Here is a 25,243-nt window from a genome sequence, read left to right as displayed (position 1 = left end):
AATCCAAAGTTTGGAGATAATTAATATAGTTTAAATGTATTCACTGAGTCATACACTTTATCCTCTGCTGAATCAACCATTGGGGAAGATTCTGAATAGCATCATTGTAGTGGAGCATCTGCCCCACACTGGCAGAAGAGGGTTTAAAACAGCCCGGGGGAGGCTGCACAGGAGAGAGCCAGTTAAAAGAGGGCTTGTAGAGACAGCCAATAGGGAAAAGGTTTAGAGAGACAGCCAGGCTGAGCCATATAAGAAGGACTGCTGAACAGAGCAGCTTCAGTCATTCCCTGGAGTTTGAGAAGGGAGGACTGGCTGTGCTGAAGGAGGGAGAAGAGATAGTACCATGATCAGAGCAGTTCTGGGTGGGGTCAGGGGAGCATGAGTGAGCTCCCAGATGACTGCTGCTAGACTGAGGTCCTGATATAAGGGTGGGCTGTGTCCAGATGTAGTCCTGAGAGCAACATGATTCTCGATGACAGAAGCGACGGCAGTGAGACGCCACTAGATGAGGGTGCACTGGTGAACCAAAGCTAATTCCCAGGATAGCCAGCAGGAGGTGCTGCAGTGGTGAGTTGTGCCCCATCACAATCATAAATAACTAAAATGTTGTCTAGAAAACAGTACAATATTATTAGCTTTTTTCCTGAAGCTTTTAAACAGACTTACACTAAACATAGGAATCTTCAAGTTGTTCCGTGTGCAGGGAAAACATGATTTAAACAGTTTATTACAGAAATTACTGCACGTCTTAGCTCATGCATAGAAAGTCAGAAAAATCCTAATACTTTATAAAACTCAGAGCCTGATTAATTTATAAAGAATGTTCCACATATCACTGTAATATTTTGAAAGAATTGTGTAGCATAGACTAAATTATTTTAGCATTTATGTAATCATATACAGGGAATCACATGCATGGGATCTAATCAACAAATGATTTACACAGAATGTCCCAGATTCTCCTGTATGTTGACATCCACTCAAACCAGACAGTCAGGGAACCACTTTCAGCTCCTTGATCTCTAGATCAACCTACACCAGCCCTTAGTTAGGTTATAGCAGCCTAAAGGCTGCTCTAACCTATGACAATTAGCTCCAACCCCAAGGGATTATATGACAGTAGAGGACTGCTAAAGCACACTGGATTCTTGCTATACTCCTTACAAGCCTTGTACACCAATAGCTGATGAAGAAGCTGACTATGCCAGCTCTAGATCTGTTGGGGAGATACAGGGACTTTCTGCACCCTTTGCACTCTGGGATTGGTGCAAAAGGAGTAGAGTTGGGCCAGAAAATGTGACTCTTAACTCACTCTCAGGTAAAGCAGATTTTTGTGTAAATGCATAACAAAGTTCATGATGTGCTCTTCCCCTGTAGCACACAGGCAAAATGCTAGACTCTGCACTCAGTTACAAAGGTGTGTAAAACTGAACACTTCTGATGGCAATTTAATTATTCCACATTAATACAGGCATATCCAGATCAGAATCTGGCCTCATGGTTTAGAAACAGATGTCCATCACTATTGGGGGGCTGGAGGAACTGGTTCAGATAAAATAAGAATGGACCCATACTTTGGCCCACAATTCAAAATGAATTTACTGTGAGGTGTGAAAAAAGTTTGGTAAATATTATTTATTAAGGTGCCCTTTCTCTTCCTGGCTTTGGTAAAGATGGTTAGTTGAAATATTGCTCTTCTAGCAGTATGTCTTACCCAGCCTAAATTGGGAAGTGCTGCAAATCTCAAAAGAGCCTATTGTCAGATTTCCTGCCCTATATTTACATTGAATAGGGACTGGATAAACATCTAAAATTAATCACTGGATGTTCACTCATCACTACAGAGAGGTAGACAGATTTAGAGAACTGCTATACAGTATAGTCTCTTTCCCTGCTCTGTCTGTACTACTGGTATTCTGTCTTTCAAACAGATTGAGCGCCAAAAGGAGAGGGCACATAACGGATGTCTGAAACTTCAGACAATTTGTGCATTTTTCATTTCTGGGATTATATCCTCAGCTGCTGTAAATTGATGTAGCCTCACTGAAGGCAATGGAGTTTTGCTGATTTACATTGGCTGCAGATCTGGCTCTTGAATTTCAGCTAAACTGTTTCAGATACATTCTCTTTGGATTACTGTGCCCATTCCTCTGTCTGGACTGGAGCACCATTATATGCTGATGGGCCCCCGTTATCATTGCCAATATTTATTGTTTAATGCTGTATACGGGCAAAACCCACTGAAGTGAATAGAAAGACTCCCATTGGCTTCAACTGGCTTTGGCTCAGCCACTCAGCATCATGTATAAAAGGGAGTCACAGTGCCTAAGCACTTACAGAATAACAGGTGCAGTACAGTTAATACAAGTACTGAGTTTAGAAGCTAGTGCATGTACTCTGAATCTCATGGAACAGGTGGGTCTTTAGAAAGCATCTGAAGCAGGAGAGGGGAAAAGTGTAACTATTTTATGCAAATGAATAATTTAAAATGCTAACTCAAGATGTCTTGCATTTGATGGGGGAAGAAAGAGAGCAGGGGAGGAGGGTTAACCTGTTTAAAATCCTTAGCCCCTAAGGAAGGGGGAGGTTAGGAAAAGCCAGTAAGAGGTAGTGAAAATCTTCAAACCTTTGACTACAGTGATCATTATATGCTCTACAATCTTCATTGCAGTTGGTTGAAACTACACATTTGGTCACTTTATCAATCGCAGAGGGGGGATTCAAGTGAGCTCTCTGATTAATATTACATTTTATTAAGCAGATATTTTCTTCTTAATGTGTTACTAGAGGATGCCATTAGTGGCTCCCTCATTACGACCACATATTATATGGCTACCTTTACGATTTCAGAACTCCCCTCTGGCTCCAAACACTCACTGGACAACATATCATTTGTGTGGTTCACATGCCTTGAATCCAAGATGTGGGGGAAAATATTTAATTTAGAATAATTTCTATAATTGTGTTACGAAATATAATTGAAATTCATGCATATATGGTAGTGGAGTAGGGTATATATTGTATGCTAGAGTCATATAAATACTCAAACATTCACTAGATATATTAAAGAATTTAATTATGAAATAAAGTTAATTCCTGTGCACCTGCTCTACTAGGTGCTTTCAGACATGAAGGATATTGGAGCTGGTAACAATGTGTGTGTGTGCACGCAAGAGAGTGCACATGTGTGATACAGCAGAAGATGAACAGAGTTGGGAATGAACTAAAGGGTAGTGTGGTGTATTGAAGACTCTGTTGGAATTGCAAGTTATCGCTTTCAGTTTGTGTGTGTGTGTGAGGGGTATGGGGGAATTCCTGAATCTGTTTTCAGGCTATGGGGCTGTGTAGGGAAACATGGGATCTGGGTCTCAGCAGTCAGTCTTTCAAAGAGCCATCTTAGAACACAGTGGAGTGAGTTGTGCTTCTCTGCCTTAGGGAGCAGCCTGCTTTGTATGTCCCTGTTTTTGGCTCTTGTGTGTTATCATTCTGGATTCTAAGAATAACAGTAGTGTTATGTTGTGGCCTTAGAGAGAATCATTTATGTTATTTTGTTTTTTAAAATCTAACTTCCTTGTTTGTATGCTGTGAACATAAAAGGTAACATGGCAATCTTAAGAATAAAGGTAATAACTGAAGTGGCACAGGTTTACACCACTTGAATTTGCCCCTAAGGTTCAAAGAGGGGGGCCTAAGAGAATCCTCATAGCACCATTCATTAGCCTTGCTTTTCTGATGAAACAATCTATCCAGCATTATGGTTCTAAAAGAGATTCAACATACTTCAAAATTTCATTTATTAGCTAAAAATGGCCTGGTGATTTAACTTCCTTATCCCATTCTTCACCCCAGATGATGACCTGTTGTATTTATCTGATCTAACTTAGCAGTATTTGCAGGAGTGGAACCAAAGCATAGTGCTTGAAGTCAGTGAAACCAATCACAGTAAGTTAGCACTGTGCTTGTTAGCAAGAACTGGCAATAGGGAACTTTCCATTGACTTCAATGGGGCATTGATCAGACTTCTGACAATAACCTTTTGGGACAAGGATTGTCTCAGTCTATTACGTTTGTATAGCATTGCACACATTTATGATGCTACATATACTTAATTGCAGTAAGCAGTGGAGTTGTAGTTGACCTGAAGAAGAGCTCTGTGGCTCAAAAGCTTGTCTCTCTCATCAACAGAAGATGTTCCAATAAAAGTTATGACCTCCCGCACCTTGTCTCTTAAATTGCAGTAAGTCATTCACTGTTGTTCTCACAGATGCTGTGTTGTAATCATTGTTAAGAAGGACCTGGTACTCTTAGTAGTGTAGTATGCTCAGCAACAGTGGTTAACTATCATGATATGGAGCACAGGGAGCATTAGAAATTGTTGGCAAAGGTATATCTTCATATGAAATCTATTTTGGTGAGGGAACCTCAGGGGCATTGATTTTCAACAAAGTAATTCTCTAGAAAGGGGATCTCGATTATAGCAGTGGTATTTTGGCAATGGGGGACAAGGGAGGCACCTCTGATTACTAAAACACCCTTCCTTATTTTTTTCCCTGTGTTATTTAGCCCTTTCTTTCAGCTATGTAAAATCTTAACTATTCCATGGGGATTTTCATGTGCTATATTTCAGAGTAGTTCAATGTGCAGTGATGACTTCATCTCAGATTAGCCAAAATAAACACTTCTAGCAATTTCATGGCATTTAAAATAACATTTCTTGATAGTTTCCAGATTGTCAGTGACTGTCCTATATCCCCTGTGTGAATCTGGTAATAAGCATTATAGAAAATACAACCTTTCTGCTCTGCTATTGTCTCACTGAGTTAGCTGAGAGAGAGATTTTTCTAATTTGAACTTTTATTAAGACAATTCAGCTGAAATGGCTTCATCACACAGTGCTTGAGAACGTAAGAATACTCAGGTATTAACAGAATTTGGGGCCTGATCTGATTCCTGTTTTAAAGTCAAGGAAAAAATTCCCTTCCATTGACTTCAATGAGTATGGGATCAGCCCCTGACTTAGCATTCTGTAAGACTGGAATTTTCAAAGAACCTGAGCCCCATTGAAATGTAGCCTGCTTTGAAAACCGTGGTCTGAGCATTTACTGCAGTTATAGATTGACTGCATAGCCCTTCTCCCCAAAAAGCCCCTGTTAAAACACACATTTCAGAACAGAGCAAACACATTTTGTTTCATGGGCACAGTAATAAAAAAGGTGATTTGCTATATTTAGGAATAATAAATGCTAAGTATTTTGAATAATGTAAAAGACCAAGATTTTAATAAATAGGCTGCTATAGTGAAAGGGATTTGCTGGATTTGCTCAGCACTTTTGAAAATTAAGCCAGCTAAATGTTTAAATAAGGACTCAGGAGCCTAACTTTAGGGTCCCGTGTTTGACAATTGTGAGCAGAATGATATCCCATACACTGTAAAACCTTTTGTGTAATTTTGAAAACAATTGCTACTGAATAAATAGGATGAAAAATCCATCTGATACTGAGCACATTAGTGTAATTTATGTATTCATAAAATTGATAAGACACTTTCTCTAAAAATCTTTAAAGTAAAGCTAATAATGGAGCCAGTCAGCAATTTGCCACTTACAATCAATCACTCTTCCCATATTCACAATATTCAATTTTGTTCTTTCTATTCAAGAGTAATGATTAATTGATAAAAGTTTAGCAAGTGCACTAATAGGTGCTCCTAATTGCAAAGTCTCTGGGATAATTCTGTCTGAACTACTTTATGCTAATTTGTACAGCATTAGTCATAACAATCTGTGATTTTACTTTTAAAACTACTTTTTCTGACAGTCACCATAATCTAATAATTTTAAGTAGTTACTTGTATGCAGTGAATTATAAATTTGTTAGCCTGATTAACATAAAAGATTAAAGAGATGATGCTTAAAAACACAGTTGACAATTAAAAGCTTTGGTTCTTTATAAAGATCCTGTTAATTGGCTTATAAGGGTAGAGCTCTGTTTAAAACAGTTAACTAAAACACTACTTTCATATACTTACAAACCCATCTTATTAGTTTGGATTCCTTTTTTCATATTTTCTGAAATGACAAGTTCCTTAGTATTAAATCAACAAGGAGTCCGGTGGCACCTTAAAGACTAACTGATTTATTTGGGCATAAGCTTTCTCTTGCTATTGACCTCTCCTCATCAATTATTGGGAGTAGACTACATCCATGCTGATTGAATTGGCCCTGTCAACACTGGTTGTCCGTCTGTAAGATAACTCCCTTCTCTTCATGTATAATAATGCCTGCATATGTAATCTTCACTCCATGCATCTGAAGAAGTGGGTTTTTTATCCACAAAAGCTTATGCCCAAATAAATTGGTTAGTCTTTAAGGTGCCACCAGATTACTTGTTGTTTTTGTAGATACAGACTAACACGGCTACTCCCTGATACTTACTATTAAGTGTTTCCATAGATATTTCTCAATTAGAACTTGATCCAAAGCTCACTGAAGTCAATGGAAAGTCTTCTACTGACTTTAATTGGCCTTTGGGTCTGGCCATTTTGTATATGAGGATTTTAAATATTTATTCCCCAACAAAGACCCAGTCCTGCAGTCCTTGTGCACATAAATGTCCAAATGAACCAAAAAAGTCAGGCTCCAGGGAAAAAAGCTTTTTGGTTCTCTACATGTCATCATAAATGGATTGGTAACAACTGAAGTTTTTATAATCAAAGAGCAAACCACCTCTTCTCACCCTAGTTTATTTAAAGCTTTTTCACTTCCTAAATTCCTATGACAGTAACAATATAGTGTTTTTAAGCAAAAACACTGATGCATATTAAGATTAACCCATGATAAATCTTACACTTGCCTTTTTTCAAAGAGCTATGTTGAAAAGGCAGATTCAGAAAACCTAAAATTGACTTAAAAGGAATTGAGAACATTTTCAAAAGCACCTTATGCCCAGTTCCTCAATGGCGTTTAGGCACCTGACTTCCATTAAATCAAAAGGAATTACATGCCAAAATACCTTTGAGGATTGGGACAAAGTCACTTTTGAAAATGGGATTTAGGTGACTCTGAAAAATGTTCCTGATGTCCATAGACATTTTGAATGTTGAAGGTATGTCAGATTTGTCATGTCCACCTGTCAGTAGCCTTTATGCCTTCTTCTTGTCTGCAAGTTCCATACCCTCTCCACTTTTAAGTGTCCCCTAAAATCCTACTTCTGCAGTACTGCCTATAGTGAAGTTTGCTGATCTACTCAGAAAATCCCTTTTATAGAACCCTTTCCCTGACCTCTGTCTACTTGTCAGTTTGTTATAACCTCCTCAGGGCACAGACAATCCCTCTTTTAGACAAAGTGCCTAGCACATTACAGGTGCTGTCACAAGATGAAGCAAGAAAAGAGGGGTGCAGAAGAATCCTGGACTTTGGCAAAACAGTAAGACCCAAAGGACACTCAGGAGGGTGAGGAAACTGAGGGTTTTGCATGCATGTGTTTATTTTTCAATAGATCTATAGATCTCTTGTGCTTTCGCTGAGTAAAGCATGTGGGTGTTTAGAAATTCCTTTAGAGTCAGTGTGTTAATTACACAGTCCCATAGCTGTGGGAGGTACTAAAAAGAGGGAAGTACTAAATCTGAGGGTCTACAGCTTCCGTGGAACTCTGGAAGCCTACAGCAGCTACTAGGGTGGCTTAGGAGAGACGGTGCTAGCTTCAGGGCCTAAGGAATTGGACTATGAGGGTCCCCACTGCTAAGATGGGTGTCAGATACTGGATCTGTATGTGGAGTGTGTGCCTAAAGGCCTGGAGCCAGAGAGACTGTGCCTAAACTCTGCCCAGCTAGCCCCAGCAAGCCAACAGCATGTAGGACCCAAGATTTGGGTCTGGAACAGCAGTCTGGTGAGTGTCCAGGGGAAAGGGAGCTCATCAGGCTTTTATCGCCATGATAAACCTCTACACAGAGATTACAATGTTGAGAACAACTTTTTAAAATACTAATTTAAGGTCCAATTTCTCTATCCTATGTAGGTTCTTATGCCACACAAATCACTGCAGTATCTGAGCACTGTTCAGTACTACATTATGCAATGTGACTAACATCTGTCATCTGTTATTAGTTCTCTGGTCTCAGCCTCTTCCCTAAGGGGAGAAACACATGCAGTGGAAGGTTTTGTTTTGGTAGGGATATTTTTAAAAAATGTATATTCTGCAATTTGTTGGTTGGAGAAAGCCAGGTCAAAGAAGTTTGCCTTACACTTGGAGCAGAAGGTCATGTGGTTGGGATGGTCTTTAGTTCCTGGGGGAGTTCTTTCCACAGCCTCAGACTGGCCCACAGACAGCTGTGTCTTCTGCATAGATTAGCTATATCCTTATGGTAGAAAGCTCCACTATTCCTCAGGTGCAAAGCTGTTGATCATGATCTTCATCCCCGTGCTTTATGTAATCTTTTAAATGGCCTGGCCCAGGCCATTGGGTGCTTAGTAGATAAGTACCAAGACCTTGATTCAGTGTTCTGTGGGAAGGCAGCATAGAGAGTAGAGGATAGTTTGATGTGCTCACAGTAGCCCATGTTGCCGAGGAGCGTTGCCACAACATTCTATTGTAGTTTCCTAAGCACTGAAGGCTGCATGTCTATATATATATATATTATGTTGCTCTAGTCCAGCTGAGAGGTGACAGAGGTGTGAATAACTGAAATTGGGTCATTGTCTGCCAGGCAGTATGGAGTTTCCTAGTCAGCCAGAGAGGTGGTAGAAAGCATTACTCAGATTTGTCTATGTGAGAGCTTAGCACCAGAGAGGGATCTAGGAGCACTCCCAAATTGTGGATTGAATCGAGCAATTGTGGGTTCAACTAAAGCAGACTCTATCATGGCTGCAAACTCTTCAAAAAGCTTTTCTCTACCCACCAGCATCACCTCTGTCTTGCTCAGTTTCATCTTCAACCAGCCATTCTTCATCCATGAGCTGATCTTGCCCAAACACAGGGCCATGTTAGTGGCAGATGTATAGTCATATGTGGTGAAGTAGAGGTGTGTCTTATCTGCATATTTCTGGCACTTAAGTCCATGTCATCTGGCCAGTTCACCTGGTGACTGCATGTAGATGCTGAAAAAGACCAGAAAGGGCATTGATCTTTGTGGGACTCCACAAGTGAGGGGTTTAGTGGTGCAGGTGCAGTTTCCTATCACTTGTCATTGGGTACGTCCCTCTAAAAAGGACTCAAACTCAAGCCACCTCTCTAGTGAGACTGCAGGATCTCCTGGTGAATAGTGTCAAATGCTGCAAAGTTGCAGGAGGAGGAGATTGGATGTCTGCCATCTATTCATTGATCACAGAAGATCATTCATCAATGCCACTAATGCAGTTTCAGTCCCATGTCCCAGCACAATCTGGATTCAGGCCAGGTCTAGAATATTAGCCTCAATTAGATGGCCATGAATTATCTTCTCTATAAGCTTGCTCAGCAATGGGAGGTTTAACACTAGGCTCAGGCTAAGTGATACAAGCTGAGTTCACTGGCACTAGTCATGTAAGTGTGAGTCATATGATCCTGTCAACATCATAAGAACATAAGAATGGCCATACTGGGTCAGACCAAAGATCCATCCAGCCCAGTATCCTGTCTACTGACAGTTGCCAATGCCAGGTGCCCCAGAGGGAGTGAACCTAACAGGTAATCTAGTGGTCTCGCTCCTGCCATCCATCTTCACCCTCTGACAAACAGGGACACCATTCCTTACCCATCCTGGCTAATAGCCATTAATGGACTTAACCTCCATGAATTTATCCAGTTCTCTTTTAAACCCTATTATAGTCCTAGCCTTCACAACCTCCTCAGGCAAGGAGTTCCACAGATTGACTGTGTGCTGAGTGGAGAACTTCCTTTTATTTGTTTTAAACCTGCTACCCATTAATTTCATTTGGTGGCCCCTAGTTCTTATATTATGGGAACAAGTAAATAACTTTTCCTTGTTCACTTTCTCCACACCACTCATGATTTTATATATATCTATCATATCTCTCCCCCCTCCCCCAACTTAATCTCCTCTTCCAAGCTGAAAAGCCCTAGCCTCTTTAATCTCTCCTCATTTGGGACCTGTTCCAAACCCCTAATCATGTTAGTTGCTCTTTTCTGAACCTTTTTCTAATGCCAGTATATCTTTTTTGAGATGAGGGGACCACCTCTGTACACAGTATTCAAGATGTGGGCGTACCATGGATTTATATAAGGGCAATAAAATATTCTCCATCTTATTCTCTATCCCTTTTTTAATGATTCCTAACATCCCGTTTGCTTTTTTGACTGCTGCTGAACACTGCGTGGACATCTTCAGAGAATTATCCACGATGACTCCAAGATCTTTCTCCTAATTAGCTCCCATCAGATTGTATGTATAGTTGGGGTTATTTTTTGCAATGTGCATTACTTTACATTTATCCACATTCAATTTCATTTGACATTTTGTTGCCCAATCACTTAGTTTTGTGAGATCATTTTGAAGTTCTTCAGTCTGCTTTGGTCTTAACTATCTTGAGCAGTTTAGTATCTGCAAACTTTGCCACCTCGCCATTTACCCCTTTCTCCAGATCATTTATGAATAGGTTAAATAGGATTGGTCCTAGGACTGACCCTTGGGGAACACCACTAGTTGCCCCTCTCCATTCTGAAAATTTACCATTTATTCCTACCCTTTGTTCCCTGTCTTTTAACCAGTTCTCAATCCATGAAAGGATCTTCCCTCTTATCCCATGAAAACTTAATTTATGTAAGAGCCTTTGGTGAGGGACTTTGTCAAAGACTTTCTGGAAATCTAAGTACACTATGTCCACTGGATCCCCCTTGTCCACATGTTGACCCCCTCAGAGAACTCTAACAGATTAATAAGACATGATTTCCCTTTACAGAAACCATGTTGACTTTTGAGCAACAATTTATGTTCTTCTATGTGTCTGACAATTTTATTCTTTACTATTGTTTCAACTAATTTGCCCGGTACTGACATTACACTTACCGGTCTGTAATTGCCAGGATCGCCTCTAGAGCCCTTCTTAAATATTGGCATTACATTAGCTATCTTCCAGTCAGTGGGTACAGTAGCTGATTTAAAGGACCGGTTACAAACCATAGTTAATAGTTCCGCAATTTCACATTTGAGTTCTTTCAGAACTCTTGGGTGAATGCCATCTGGTCCCAGTGACTTGTTACTGTTAAGTTTCTCAACTAATTCCAAAACCTCCTCTAATGTCACTTCAATCTGTGACAATTCCTCTGATTTGTCACCTACAAAAGACAGCTCAGGTTTGGGAATCTCCCTAACATCCTCAGCCGTGAAGACTGAAGCAAAGAATTCATTTAGTTTCTCCACGATGACTTTATTGTCTTTAGTGCTCCTTTTGTATCTCTATTGTCCAGGGTCCCCACTGGCTGTTTAGCAGGCTTCTAGCTTCTGATGTACTTAAATATTTTATTACCTTTTGAGTTTTTGGCTAGCTGTTCTTCAAACTCCTTTTTGGCTTTTCTTATTATATTTTTATATTTAATTTGGCAGTGTTAATGCTCCTTTCTATTTACATCATTATTCATTATGCTGCCAGGCAGTTTTATGATCTATTATCATGAGATCTCATTGCTATAAAGAGTCATGTCATAACAGGATATCAACGTCAAAACCAGAAAAGATATCTGGTTTGATAACCAAAAGATAACTGGCAGTGCACAGTATTGTTCTTGAAAATCTGGGCTGCTCTAACATCTGAGCTAACAGATGTTAAAGCTGTGTCCTGACACTTTGGACCTGCTATGTTTTCTGCCCATGCTAGACTGATATAAAGGATTTCCTGGCCTACAGCTGTTCTTGGTGATTTGTGAGGGGTTGGAACGTCAATTTGTGTTTGGCATGAACTTTAGTTTCCTTCCTTGATTGTGCACCAGCTCTAAAACCATGTTGTACTAAATATGGATGCCTGTATTTCAATTTATTGAATATACTGGATTTTGTTTTACCAGCATGTCAAAATTTGAAATGCCAGTGTTTCAAAACGTGGCCTCCATTTGCATTCATGCAGCTTTGCACATACAAATGCTTGAGCATTTTTTAGCACTTCATCTACACATGCAGATGACTGATTACATCAACCAAATCTATTACTTGTTTGCACAAGTGATGGAAAGACTATATCCTGTTCAAGCTTGGGATGCTACTCAAAAAGTCTGTATGCCAGTGTTGTGTTCACTCAAAGCTGTGCATTCATAAATGCAAGATATGTTGAGGCTCCACTGAAAACTTGGTCCTTGATGTCAATGAACAATAAGTTAGACACCAGTTCTGAAGTCACTATAGGCATGCCAGTAACACAGCCTTTATTAAGAAATGTTCATTTTCTGATAGTATTAATTCTTGGCAAAAAAAAAGACATGAAAACTATATACTTGGCTTGTCCTTGTAGCTAATAGGTATTTCGTATTTTGCTCTTTTCCATATGCACATGAACCCTCTTTTATAGCTGCATCCATTGCATGCAAACTTAATAGTGAAAGAAGTACTAAAATATCTTTAAGCACCCCCATTGAAACATCTTTTCTAACCTCTCTGGCACAACCATATTTATAGCAATAGTAGTTGCCAGTTTTTCACATCTAATTATTTTGAATTATGATATCCCTATTCCATAAAGTGTCCCTTACTTAATCTGCTTTACTTGGTCATCCCTACTCTTAATAAACATTTTCTTATAGTACAATACACAGGTAACAGACTATATATATAATGCTAAATAGAGCCAAGAGTATTGCAAGCAGGTGGGGAAATGTCATGTGTGGTTTCATGGCAAGGTGGGGTAGTGGGAAAAGGTAGACTTGAGGGATTGTGAAAATCTGAGACATGTCAGGTTTCAGAGTAGCAGCCGTGTTAGTCTGTATTGGCAAAAAGAAAAGGAGTACTTGTGGCACCTTAGAGACTAACAAATTTATTTGAGCATAAGCTTTCGTGAGCTACAGCTCACTTCATCGGATGCATTTGGTGGAAAATACAGTGGGGAGATTTATATACACACAAACACAGAGAACATGCAACAATAGGTTTTATCATACACGCTATAAGGAGAGTGATCACTTAAGATGAGCCATCACCAGCAGCGGGGGGGAAAAGAAGGAAAACCTTTCATGGTGACAAGCAAGGTAGGCTATTTCCAGCAGTTAACAAGAACATCTGAGGAACGGTGGGGGGAAAAATAACATGGGGAAATAGTTTTACTTTGTGTAATGACTCATCCATTCCCAGTCTCTATTCAAGCCTAAGTTAATTGTATCCAGTTTGCAAATTAATTCCAATTCAGCAGTCTCTCGTTAGAGTCTGTTTTTGAAGTTTTTTTTGTTGAGGGATAGCCACCCCTCAGGTCTGTAATGGAGTGACCGGAGAGATTGAAGTGTTCTCCGACTGGTTTTTGAATGTTATAATTCTTGATGTCTGATTTGTGTCCATTTATTCTTTTATGTAGAGACTGTCCAGTTTGACCAATGTACATGGCAGAGGGGCATTGCTGGCACATGATGGCATATATCACATATATATATATATATATATATATATATATATATATATATATATATATTTTTAAATTTAATTTTTATTTAATAAAGTTTTCAACTGGATCAAATCAAGTTAATCTGGTTTAAAAATTCTTGCATACACATGAGACAATCCATCAGTGCACACTAATGCCACATTTATCACAAACTCTGTAGAACTCTTGAAAAGTGGACTCATTTGGCTTCAAATTGGATTAATTTGTTCTATTCTATCTATTTGTGGACAGAATTCTGCATATCAGTTCTTGCATGCTTCCAAGGACTATCCCACAGTGCTTTGCAGGTCAATAGTTACTGACCTCCTCTGCTCTGGTGTCAAGTTCCCAGAATGACATCTCTGACCTTTAAAAGATGACACTGTGCCAGATTTTGCCAATTTGCTCCTAGATCCCAGTTTATCATTCTTGTAAGACAACTGTGAATAGCACATCAGAAGTCCCACAACAAGCCTAGAGTGGTCACTTGGAGCCACACCTGGATCTTATTGACAGCTAGGGAGAAGTGTCGGTTCAGGAAGTTCTTGTGTCCAGCCACTAGAATAAAGAGCTTTTTGTGGACATTGCAAAGCAGATTTCTGCAAGGAGTCACCAAGCGATACCAGATAAAGAGCAAGCAGTCTGTAGCAGTGTGGCTTGCCCCGAAGAGCTGAAAGGCCTGGGGCCAGCCATCCCTGACTACTGAGGAACCTCACTGGAGAGGAAACAGGTGATTTCCATTATAAGAGCAACAGAAAGCTGCAGAGAAGCCAAGAAGCTCAAGGCTCCTGCAGGTGTCAAAGTTTCAGGGTAATTGCACTTATATCCCCCCTTCTGCAGTTCCTTCATGGCACCCACTTAAAGGTTTCCAGCTCCCAGCTGATACTTCTCTTGGACAGAGACTTGCATCCCTCCTCCTTCTGACTAGGGGTTTTAAGGGTTCCCCACTCCCTGGAATATACTGTGATATCTCCAGCATGACAAACTGCCTAAGCAGGTAGCATCTGTACTTTGCTTTCTATCCAAAGGCTTTGACTTGTGTATTGCCCGGTTATAGGTTACTATACAGCTTCTTCTCAGAACCTACTCTCATGCTAAAAGCTTACCAAAGGTCACTCATCAGCCTATGGCATCCTAGCAGGTCAACCCTTCTGGAATGATTGGGTGGGGGCCCCCCTTGAAGGTCCTATCCATTTGATGGATTAGGTAGAAGGGCTTGAGTCAGTTTAAACTCAGGCTGTTTATCCAGAAGTCCTTTGTCTATAGGTCTCTGGAGAATCTAGTTTTAAATAGTATGAGACTCTCCAGGTGGTAGTACTTCTCTGGAGGTATTACAACCTGCCTGAATTTGCCTAATTATCCCCCACTGTTCTTAATACCCAGAGGAACTGTGATTAGCCCTCCCTCATGGAGTAGAACACAACCCTACATAAACCATTCACTTAAATCAATGTACCCCAACCAGACTGCATGGGTTGCAATATTTGTCAGATCTCCCCCCTAGAGAGGTTACATACAACCCCAGACCACACTGGTACATAAATGTAATACTATAAAGGTCTTTCAGTGATATTGCAGGAAATTCCTGGGTCTGTCATATACAGTAATTGTCCCAGCTAGGAGGACTGGGAGTAGCCTGCTAAGGCAGGAGGAAGACCCTGACACCAGTGGAGTTTGGAAGTCAGACCCTGAAAGCTGAGCTCCAGCCAGGTAAAGTCTGCGAGTGGTGACTGAAGTGGGACCCAGCTCTGAGAAGGAGAGCTAGGGACTCTGTACCTAAGAGTGAGACACTGAACTGGGACTGGGGCCTGGAGGACCAGACTGTGTAAAGACTAAATAAATTGGACTCCAAGAGGGGGATGTTTTTAATGACCTAGTGGACTGTGTTGCGGCGTTATTGAGCAACCAAGGAGGGAAACAGAGGCAGGACTGTGCCATGAAGGGCATTTTCCTTTCCCACTCCCCTCATCCGTCCTAACCAGCAAACCCTCCCTCCACTCATTCTGCTGTCTCAGAATGGCAGCTGCCAGCATGGCACAGCTGCAGGCTGTAACACACCTCCCCTCCCACAGCCAATTCAAAGAACAAAAGCATTCATTTGTGCAAAATTCATCCCTTTGAGCCAGTGGTTACAGGAAAAAAAGTCTGGTTAGGGTTCATGGTTTACGTGAGGTATAAATGGACACTTGCATGGCTGGTAAAGGTACAAACAATACCGCTCCCTGCTGAGGTACAAATGCCCTGTATCATGCACTGTAGCTGACAATCATTTCAGGACCCTGTCTACTTTTTTTTTTTTTTTTTGCAGGGGAGATGTAGCAGAACTGAAGACTGAGAAATTGCTGTATTTCATTTCACACATTATAGGAAATAGCTGCACACCCATGTCCCCCAGCATAGCTTGCAAATCCCTTGCAGTCCTGCAGCATTTCTGGGAGAACCATCCTAGTGAATAACTTCCTGATGCATCTCATTGGTCTGCCCTTTGCCTTTTTGAATAAGACCGTTCTCTGCTCCTAGCCAGCTGCATCAGCAGAACGTCAAAGTCATGACAGCTTAAACAGGATGTAGAGGGGATTATACACCAGGTCACACTACCTGCCACCCTCCCTGCAACTCTGACACTCTAGAAGCTCCTCCAGTGCACAAACAAAACTGCAAAACTAAAACAGGACCATAATTCCAATCCTACCCACCCCCACAATTTTCCTAACCGCAGGCAAATCCTTGTGAACCCAGTACCTCCTGACATACACACTGCTTGTCTCTGAGGTTTCCCCAGGACTGGGAAGAATCTGAGGAAAGTAGAAATCACATTCATATTTAAAACAATGCTGTCATGGCCTGTCTGGAATATGAATAAGCAATTTTGTTTGCCATATTCCCACATCCATAACACATGCAATGGCCATATTGTCAAGAACAGAGCTTCTAACTCCTGCTGAGAGGCCGGCCAACCTAAGGGCATGAAAAAGGAACACTTGGGACAAGATCTTTGCCATACTTGTGGCAGAGTCCTAGAGGAAAACCAAACTGACTGAGAGCTGCACACAGTCCACAGATGAAGAAAGAAATGCAGCTCTCCCAGGAGATCATCGCTGTAGCCAGGGATGGCAAGGAAAGAGACAGGGAGATGCAGAGACTACCCTGACCCTGAATGCTCTCCTCTAAAACAGGCTCCTGCTAGGCCAATAGGTCCTGCTGTCCCATAGTGTGGGACCCAGCCATGTCCTTCAGCCCTTGACAATACTAGCTACTGGGACCTGCAACAAAATCCTCCAGTCTGCACCTCCACAACAATTCTACCAGCTGCCATTCCCCTCTCAGAGCCAACCCCTGGGCACCAAGAACACTGGCTCCTGGAAGCCCAGCACTTTTGAGTCCAGCAGTGGCCCTGACAATTTTGAGCTGCAGCACTCAACCGCAGAGCCCATGTGGACAAGAAGAGGCAGAGGGAAGGCACATAGTCCCCTGTGATTTTAAGCACCCCCGCTCTGCCCTTGCACCACACATCTTATTCTGTTTGTACTGTTTCATTTTCAGTTTTGCTTGTATTGTTGCTTTAATGAAAGGCTTGTTTATAGGTGGTTAGTAAATAGATTGTTTTGTTAAATGGATTTTCACATTAAAAATCATTGCTTTTCCAGGGATTCAATTAAAACTTTCTTTCATTTTGTCATTGTTTTTTCATAATAAACTGTGTATAATTCAGCCATCATTACATCAAAGTCAGAAAATCCTTTTAAAAAAATACAGCTGAAATGATAAATGGGTGCTACAAAAGTACATAAGGAATGTTCCATTCCACCACCCATATACAATATGCCCATGCTCGCAATGTATCTCTCCCAACACTCTATGCCATGGGTTAACCGCCTGCACATATTCAGGAATGAGATTCAAACTACAAACAAGAGGCATCCCTGACACTATTCTCCTGGATGCTTTGCTGGCTACTTGAATCTCCAAACAAGTGTCTGCACCTCAACCTCCCACCCATCGTTTCTCCCCCTTGCTCTCACAAACATCATGAAGAACATGCAACTGCAATTGTCAGAACGCTTTTTGCTGCTGCTTCCACCCTATTTCATAAGCACATCTACCTTTCAAATGGCCAAATACCCACTCCACCACCATTCTGCAACGAGTCAGGCAATAGTTCAAATGTTCCTTCCTTCTCTCTAAGCAGCGTGTGAATGGCTTTTTAAATCATGGAATCAGAGGATGAGCTGGGTCTCCTAGAGCAACCAATCAACCTTTACATCATTAGTGTCCACAGTGGTCCTGGGGCAAACAGGGTTTTCTCCATTAATCTAAATAAAACTAAGTTCCAAAAGATCTTAGCATCGTGGCCCCTTCCAGATCACTCTGCATACATGTCTGTATACTTGCTGTGGTGGTCCACAAATCTATGGAGCACTATGGAGAAATATGTCTTTCTGTTTATACATTGTGCGCCCTGGCACTGGGGGCAAGTGATAGGCACATGAGTTACATTAATTGCCCCAATGTCATTTGGGAACCCATGCATGCAAAGTCATCAATAGTTTCCTGAGCATTTCCCAGCATTATGACTAGTTAGGCAGCACCTTATCAATGGCATAGCAATCTGCATGAGAACTGACCCAACAACTGATCTCCTCTTGCTAAATTGGTTGGCTACAGACCTGAAGCATTCTTGGATGGCCAGCTTTCAGATGGCAATAGTAACCTATCCCTCCAGAAAGGATAGGATACCTCGTGTTCATACACTGTGACTGCAGCTCTGGGGTCAGTTCTGCACAGGTCTCAAAAGAGGTGACCCTCCCCATCCTGAAGTTCTCTCGCCACTGCTGGTCATCCCAGGTTTGCAAAACAATCCCCTCTCACTAATCCATGCTGGTTTCCAAGGCCCAGAAACAGCACCAAAAGCTGTGTAGCTGGTCTAGGAACTGGTCCTCTAGTTCCAACAGCTTGGCATAGTCCTTTTCTTTCTTCTCATCCTGCTATCAGAGGAGCTGCTGCTGTTGCTGTAGAACATTCTCCTGCTTCATCTGCTCGGTGGTGCGATGCATAAATTTCAGTTCTGCATTCATCCAGCGTTGGGTGCTGTAATACACAGTGTATATTCACACTTGTCACCATAATGGTGCGGAGCATTGTTGGATCAATGCTGGTCAACAGCAATTTGAACATGGCACGAACCATCGCAAAAAGGAAAGGTAGGGTAGAGACAGCAGAAACATAGGATTTTGTTCAAAACTTCTTTAACCCACCTGGCTTCCCACAGGTTAGTGAAAACCCTCCCAGGAGGCACACTGCTCAGCAATGAAGCAAAGGACCATGGGATAGTTTCCAAGAATGTTACGCCCTCAGTTCGCAGCAAACAGCCAGCGTGCATTCACACAATGCAAATTGAAAATGAACAGGCATTCCGCTTGTGCATGTTATTGACGCGACTTGCATACTGCGAGTTACCTGACATGCATCAAAAAGCTTCAGATTAAACCCCCTGTATAGACACACTCTCTGATATTTATGTCCCCCACTACTGTAGTATCTGAGTACCCCAATCTATAATGTTTTTTAAAAATACATTAACCTTGGTATCCTCCGTGCCTCTGCCCTCTTCTCCTTACAGCTGCTATGTTTGTAAATCACCTGCCACCATCTCCAACATAGATAGCGTTGCTTTAAATCTGCCGCTACTGAAATCCTCATCCATGCCGTCATCCCTCCTCTTGCCTTGACCTCTGCAGCTCTGTTCCCTGTGGATTTCCTAAATCCTGGCACCCCAGGCTTCAATATATGTTGAATGCTGCTGTCTGCCCTCTCACAAGTACAAAGATTAATGACTGATTAATGACTATCTCAGAAAACTCCACTGGTACCTCATTCATGTCTGAGCCCAGTTCCCAATGGCATCCCTCCCCATGCCACTCCTGCTTTTAAAGACCTCCACAGACTCTCTCTAGCCTCTCTTGGGCCTTGTCTTTACCGAGTCCCCTAGCATCTAGCATTGGCCTCCTCTTGCCATCTGCCACCATATAATTACCATGGTTGGTGCAAGAGCTTTCTCCTTTTCAGTTCCTGCAATCTGCAACAACATTCCTGCATCTCTCAATGGATTCACCATATTGTAAATCGCAGCTAGAACAGATAGCAATTTCTCTCTCCTTCTGATGATAGTTAACTTTGCAAAATGTGGTTTTAACAGTAAAATGTTTTTGGATACAAAGTATGTTAATGACAGTGCAAGGTAAAATGGTATATTCTGGAGAGGAAGAATAATGCATTCATTTGCTACACTGAAGTTATAGTTCATAAAATTAGAAATACATTCATATACAAAGCATGAGATACATTTATCAGAAGTACCAGTATTCTTCTTATAGTGTCAAATATAACAACATAACTAAGAATATAAATAATAAATAATTAGGATAACCACTGCAACAAAAGTTTACCATCTTTTCACTGTAATAATACCCTTTCTAGAAATGTATGGGATAACTATCCACTTCACTTGTACATGAACTTTCACAGAATTGTTGCTAATTATTGCTATCAAACATGCAGAAGACTAAGTTAAGAGGAAAGACATCATGAAATAAAGATGAGTGAAAGACTAAACATTAAGTAATATAGAAACTGGAATGGTCCAAAACTCTATTGCCATGATGCCATCTATTAATACTGCAGGTTTCAGAGTAGCAGCCGTGTTAGTCTGTGCAAACTGGATACACAAGTACTCCTTTTCTTTTTATTAATACTGCAGTATCTCTACCTCAAAATGTGAGTATCAGTTGTTTAATAATCTCTAAAATGTTTTGTATTTCCTTTGCCATGCCAACTTGCAATTTATGTAGGAGATGTTCATGCACTACTATTTCTGTCATATCTGTAAACCATTCTTTGTCTGAAGTTCTGATTTAGATTTCCAGTTCCTTAACAGCATTCGTTTTGTATTGAATAATAGAAAACCATGATTTAAAAATCCTACAATAGTTGCTTTGGTTATTAGAGAACAGTTATATCTGTGGGCAAATTACACTTAGTTTTACCAATAATCTCCTTTTTAAAAATGAGAGCTCACTTATTTTGTGGAATCTACAGCTCCAAAGAGGAAATTTATGCAACAAAAACTTGTCCTCTTTCTCTTATCTCACTCCCCTGCCCTTCCACCACTAATTTATCACCTTGGTAAATAGGGGGAAAATGGTACATGCCCTGGCAGCATGGTAGTTTCTTCATTTGCCAAGTTTTTCAGCCTGTCTCCATTTAGGTCTTTCTCATTTTAAGAGAAACTAATATGGCAACTATGTCGACCCTAGTATACAAAGTCTGTGGTACAGTGAACTGTGCTTTACCTCACCTAAAATCCTGTTACACCACGAAAAGGCTACAGAAACAGAACAGACTGTATCAGCAACAACAGGTAGGATGTTTCATCTTGTGGATACTGCTTGAGTCTGACTTTGGAAACACTTTTCCTGTGAGTTTTGGCAGCTTTTTAATATATATTTTAAAGATTGCTATCTTTTTAGTTTTATTCTGTTGTCTATATATATGTCTACACTGCACCTGGTAGTGGGCCTCGCAGCCTGAGTAAATAGACGTGTGAATGGGGCTCACACAAGTACACTACCAATAGTGTGGACATTGCAGCACTGGCTTGAGTTTGCCATCCAAGCTCAAGCCCCCCTCTCCTGGGTCTGAGCTTGGGTGGCTAGTCTGAGCCTCCACTGGTGTTGCAATGTCCATGCTGCTATTTTTAGCACACTAGTGAGAGTCCCACTAGCGTGAATCTTACTCCCAGTGGCAGTGTAGACATACCTTCCATGGCATGTACAGCTCTCTGTATTTGAAGTTGCAATCACTCTCTGAGGTCTTTGCAGAATTGCCAACCACAAACATTCAAAAACATCATTCATGAATCAGGACACAAAAAAATCCTCAGACTGTCTTAAAAATCATGAAGTTTTAAAAGGAAAGTTTGGGGTTCTTTTTATTTACTTTCTTGTTTTCAACCCTTTATGGTATGCTTGGGTCACATTGTCAAGCTTTTCTCTGCAATCATGAGGGCTAGAAACACTTTAAAAAAAAAAGCAGATATTCTCACATAAACATTTGTCTCCAGCAGCTGTTGCTCTGAGAAAAAACACCAAATATCGTGGGACTTGCAATAATGTTTTGGAAAGTTGGCAATACTGTCTTTGTAGATTTTGATGTACTGTATTTGTCTGAAGGCCATGGTTCTGAGCATTTTAGGCTGAAACTCAGCCCTAGGTATTCGTCCATAATATCCATGCTGTCTTTGTACAGTGAACATGTTTTAATGTCATTCAAGTAGGCCTCAATCACTGAGGAAGGTGGTAGTCCTAAGTCAGTGAGCCATTTTATCTGGGAGCTTTGGAACTCTGTCCCCAGAAGGCTTGTGGAAGCAGTAGCTGATGTGGGTCACATCGGGGGATTGCACCCAAAGGCTACTGGGGGTAAAGAGAAGTGGCCTTCCTCACCCTTCCTCTTTCCCCAATAGCTGTAACTATTGATTTGCTGATGTTATTTTTAGATAATATCTAACGGTTTTATTTATATCCTAGGAGCAAATAGCAGACCATGCTTTTCTCTAGTATAACTATAATTAAGCTCTCTTTTAATAGTAATTCAATGGGCATTTACCAAAACTTCTGAAAATGGCACCTACTGTCTTGAAACTAAGAACATTAGGCTTCCCGGCAATTACAGGCCGGTAAGCCTAACTTCAGTGCCAGGCAAGCTGGTTGAAACTATAGTAAAGAACAGAATTATCAGACATATAGATGAACATGATTTATTGGGGAAGAGTCAACATGTTTTTTGTAAAGGGAAATCGTGCCTCACCAATCTACTAGAATTCTTTGAGGGGGGGTCAACAAGCATGTGGGCAAGGGTGATCCAATGGATATAATGTACTTAGATTTTCAGAAAGCCTTTGACAAGGTCCCTCACCAAAGGCTCTTAAGCAAAAGTAAGCTGTCATAGGATAAGAGGGAAGGTCCTCTCCTGGATCAGTAACTGGTTAAAAGATAGAGGTCTATAAAATCATGACTGGTGTGGAGAAAATAAATAAGGAAGTGTTATTTACTTCTTCTCATAACACAAGAACTAGGGGTCACTAAATGAAATTAATAGGCAGCAGGTTTAAAATAAACAAAAGTAAGTATTTCTTCACACAACACAATCAACCTGTGGAACTCTTTGCCAGAGGATGTTATGAAGTCCAAGACTATAACAGAGTTCAAAAAAGAACTAGATACATTCATGGAGGATTGGTCCATCAATGACGATTAGCCAGGATGGGCAGGGATGGTGTCCCTAGTCTGTTTGCCAGAAGCTGGAAATGGGCAACAGGGGATGGATCAGTTGAGGATTACCTTTTCTGTTCATTCCCTCTGGGGCATCTGGCATTGGCCACTGTTGGAAGACAGGATACTGGGCTAGACTGGCCGTTGGTCTGATCCAGTATGGCCTTCCTTATGTTCTAGTGTTCACACAAGTCTGCAGCCTAGTACCTTTATTCCAAAGGTTTTGGTTTTTTTCACCTGATGACTTCAAAGTTATTGAACCTTCTAGGAGTCAGTGGACAGTTCATCTACCACCTTCTAGAGTACTTCTAGAGCTTTTGACATGTTGATGTCCCTTTAGCATCTTGAATCATAAATCCCACCCTACATTTTATATTCTGCATTTGAAACATGAAATTATAACTATCCTCAAAGATGACTTACAAGATTCCCCTTTGGTGGGTGTATTGGAGGGTGCTAATCATTCAGGATGCTAAAGAAAATGATAAGGCTTTTTGTTCATGGTCCAAAAGATAACAGAAGCCCTTACTAAGCAGTCATATGGAACTTGTCAAAAGAAATAGTTTTGTTAATAAAACAAAACAAAAAATTATTTGGTGAGGAGAGATTGTGGTTTTGTCCACTCCCCATCATTTTGTATAATCCTAAAGCCAGCGTCCTCCTAACATTTCTTTCCTGAGTAGTTTAGGGGCAAAGGTGCTAATCTGCATTCATCATAGTGTAATACCGTAGCAGTAGAATCCTGGATATGCTCTTTTGCCTCCCCATCACTCTATTTGTGTAGTCTTGACACTGACATTTATATTACAAATGAAAAAATCAGCAAGTAATTACACAAATTTGGTCCATAGAATTCTCAAATAAAGGACAAGGCAACTGTAGGCAATGAGATAAAGTACTCAAGAGGAGAAACAAATGAAATTAAGTATGAACAAGCTGGCATTATTAGCCACTTGGAGGGGGTTATCAAACCCAGAATTGGTAACGAGCATTCCATTTTTGGTATTGCCAGACAACTTGACAATATTTTATGCAGCAAGATAAAAAAAAAAGTTCTAAATCTCTATGGATGTCAGTTAGATCAGGTATTAATAACTTGGGCATAGAGCATTCAGAAATTACTTCTGGCTCTCAGCCTCTCTTTTTCCTGGGAAAGAAACTGATATAGCAGATGGTTTGTTAGAAATTACAGCCTTCGGGAGGAAGCTTGTTGCAAAATTGCATATATTTTGGACCAACAAAGATATGGGGATATCTGTTATTGGAAAAATTTACAACATTATAAGAGGGCAGAATAGAAACTAGTGTGCTTAGATTCTAAGAGGATATGACAAACCATATTCTCTCTTCCATTTATCAGGTCAGTGGCAGCAAAAATGAAATCAGAGAAAGTAATTAAGCACCTTGACAGAGGCCTTGTTTTCAGACAATAATACCATGTTAATATTATATTTCTGCTGCAAATGATGAAGAATATCATAAGCAGACTCACTCATGGATTTTTAAAATTCTGCATTCATGTAGAGAGGGAAAGGACTTAAGCCATGCATTTTTAGAAGTACATCTTCCTCTCAAGGGGCCAGATCTTCCATCCTTCTCTGGTCCCTGCGCACCACTCCACCAGAAAAAGGGGTGAGAAAGCCAGTTTAATTATCAAGCTGTGGATGCACCTTGTGTGCGTAAAGCCCTGAGTGGCATAGAGCCAACACAGGAAGCTGCTATTCACTTTCCTCCCTAGCCCCTGGCGTACAGATGCACATTAGGGCATATATGGGAGAAAGAGCATCACTGAACTCCAACGATCCCAGACAGGAACATGGCCTGTTGGGAGCACAGGATTAGAATAACCCAGAGGATTCTCTAAAACTGACTTGGGAATGGGGATGGCATAGAACCAGCCCCAGTATTAGAAGACAAATGGATCCTTTGGCCTGATCTGCAATCAGTGTATATTGGACACAGCCATGGACAGAGTCCAGTGTGTGCATGTAACATTAATGGCAGATATTCTTTAGTATTGAGGGAGAATTATATTCTTTTAAGACTTTATTCTCATTTAACCCTAAGGCTTCTTTCAACTGCTCTGGCAATGTAAAGAGGCTCTCGTGTAAATGAGAATCTTGACCCTTAGTTTTTAGTTTACTAACTTTTTGTGGCTAATTATAATCGATAACTGTCTATATGAATCCAGTTTCTGATATATTAGGAGAGCCAACATTTGAATCAGAATAGCTGTTATACCTCTCAGGTGCTACAATCACACTTTCAACCCCTATTATTTTATCACCACACAATACCAAACAAAACTTTGAGGTAGAAGCAATGCAATGTACCAATCCAAAGCACTTTGAGATTTATAAAATA

The 25,243-nt window shown here is 40.7% G+C and overlaps 1 long non-coding RNA gene across 1 annotated transcript; it reads left to right on the top strand.

Annotated features, from left to right (window-relative positions):
- The first annotated feature begins 308 nt into the window (after positions 1-308).
- Positions 309-17,269, top strand: LOC122461074. Its single transcript, XR_006282787.1, has 2 exons — positions 309-567; positions 15,862-17,269. It is a non-coding gene; the product is annotated as an uncharacterized LOC122461074 (long non-coding RNA).
- Positions 17,270-25,243: the final 7,974 nt, after the last annotated feature.

This window comes from Dermochelys coriacea, chromosome 7 (genome assembly GCF_009764565.3).
Source record: "Dermochelys coriacea isolate rDerCor1 chromosome 7, rDerCor1.pri.v4, whole genome shotgun sequence".
Lineage (NCBI taxonomy): Eukaryota > Metazoa > Chordata > Testudines > Dermochelyidae > Dermochelys > Dermochelys coriacea.
The sequence above is the reverse complement of the archived record's forward strand: the minus strand, read 5'-3'. Positions and strand labels throughout refer to the sequence as shown.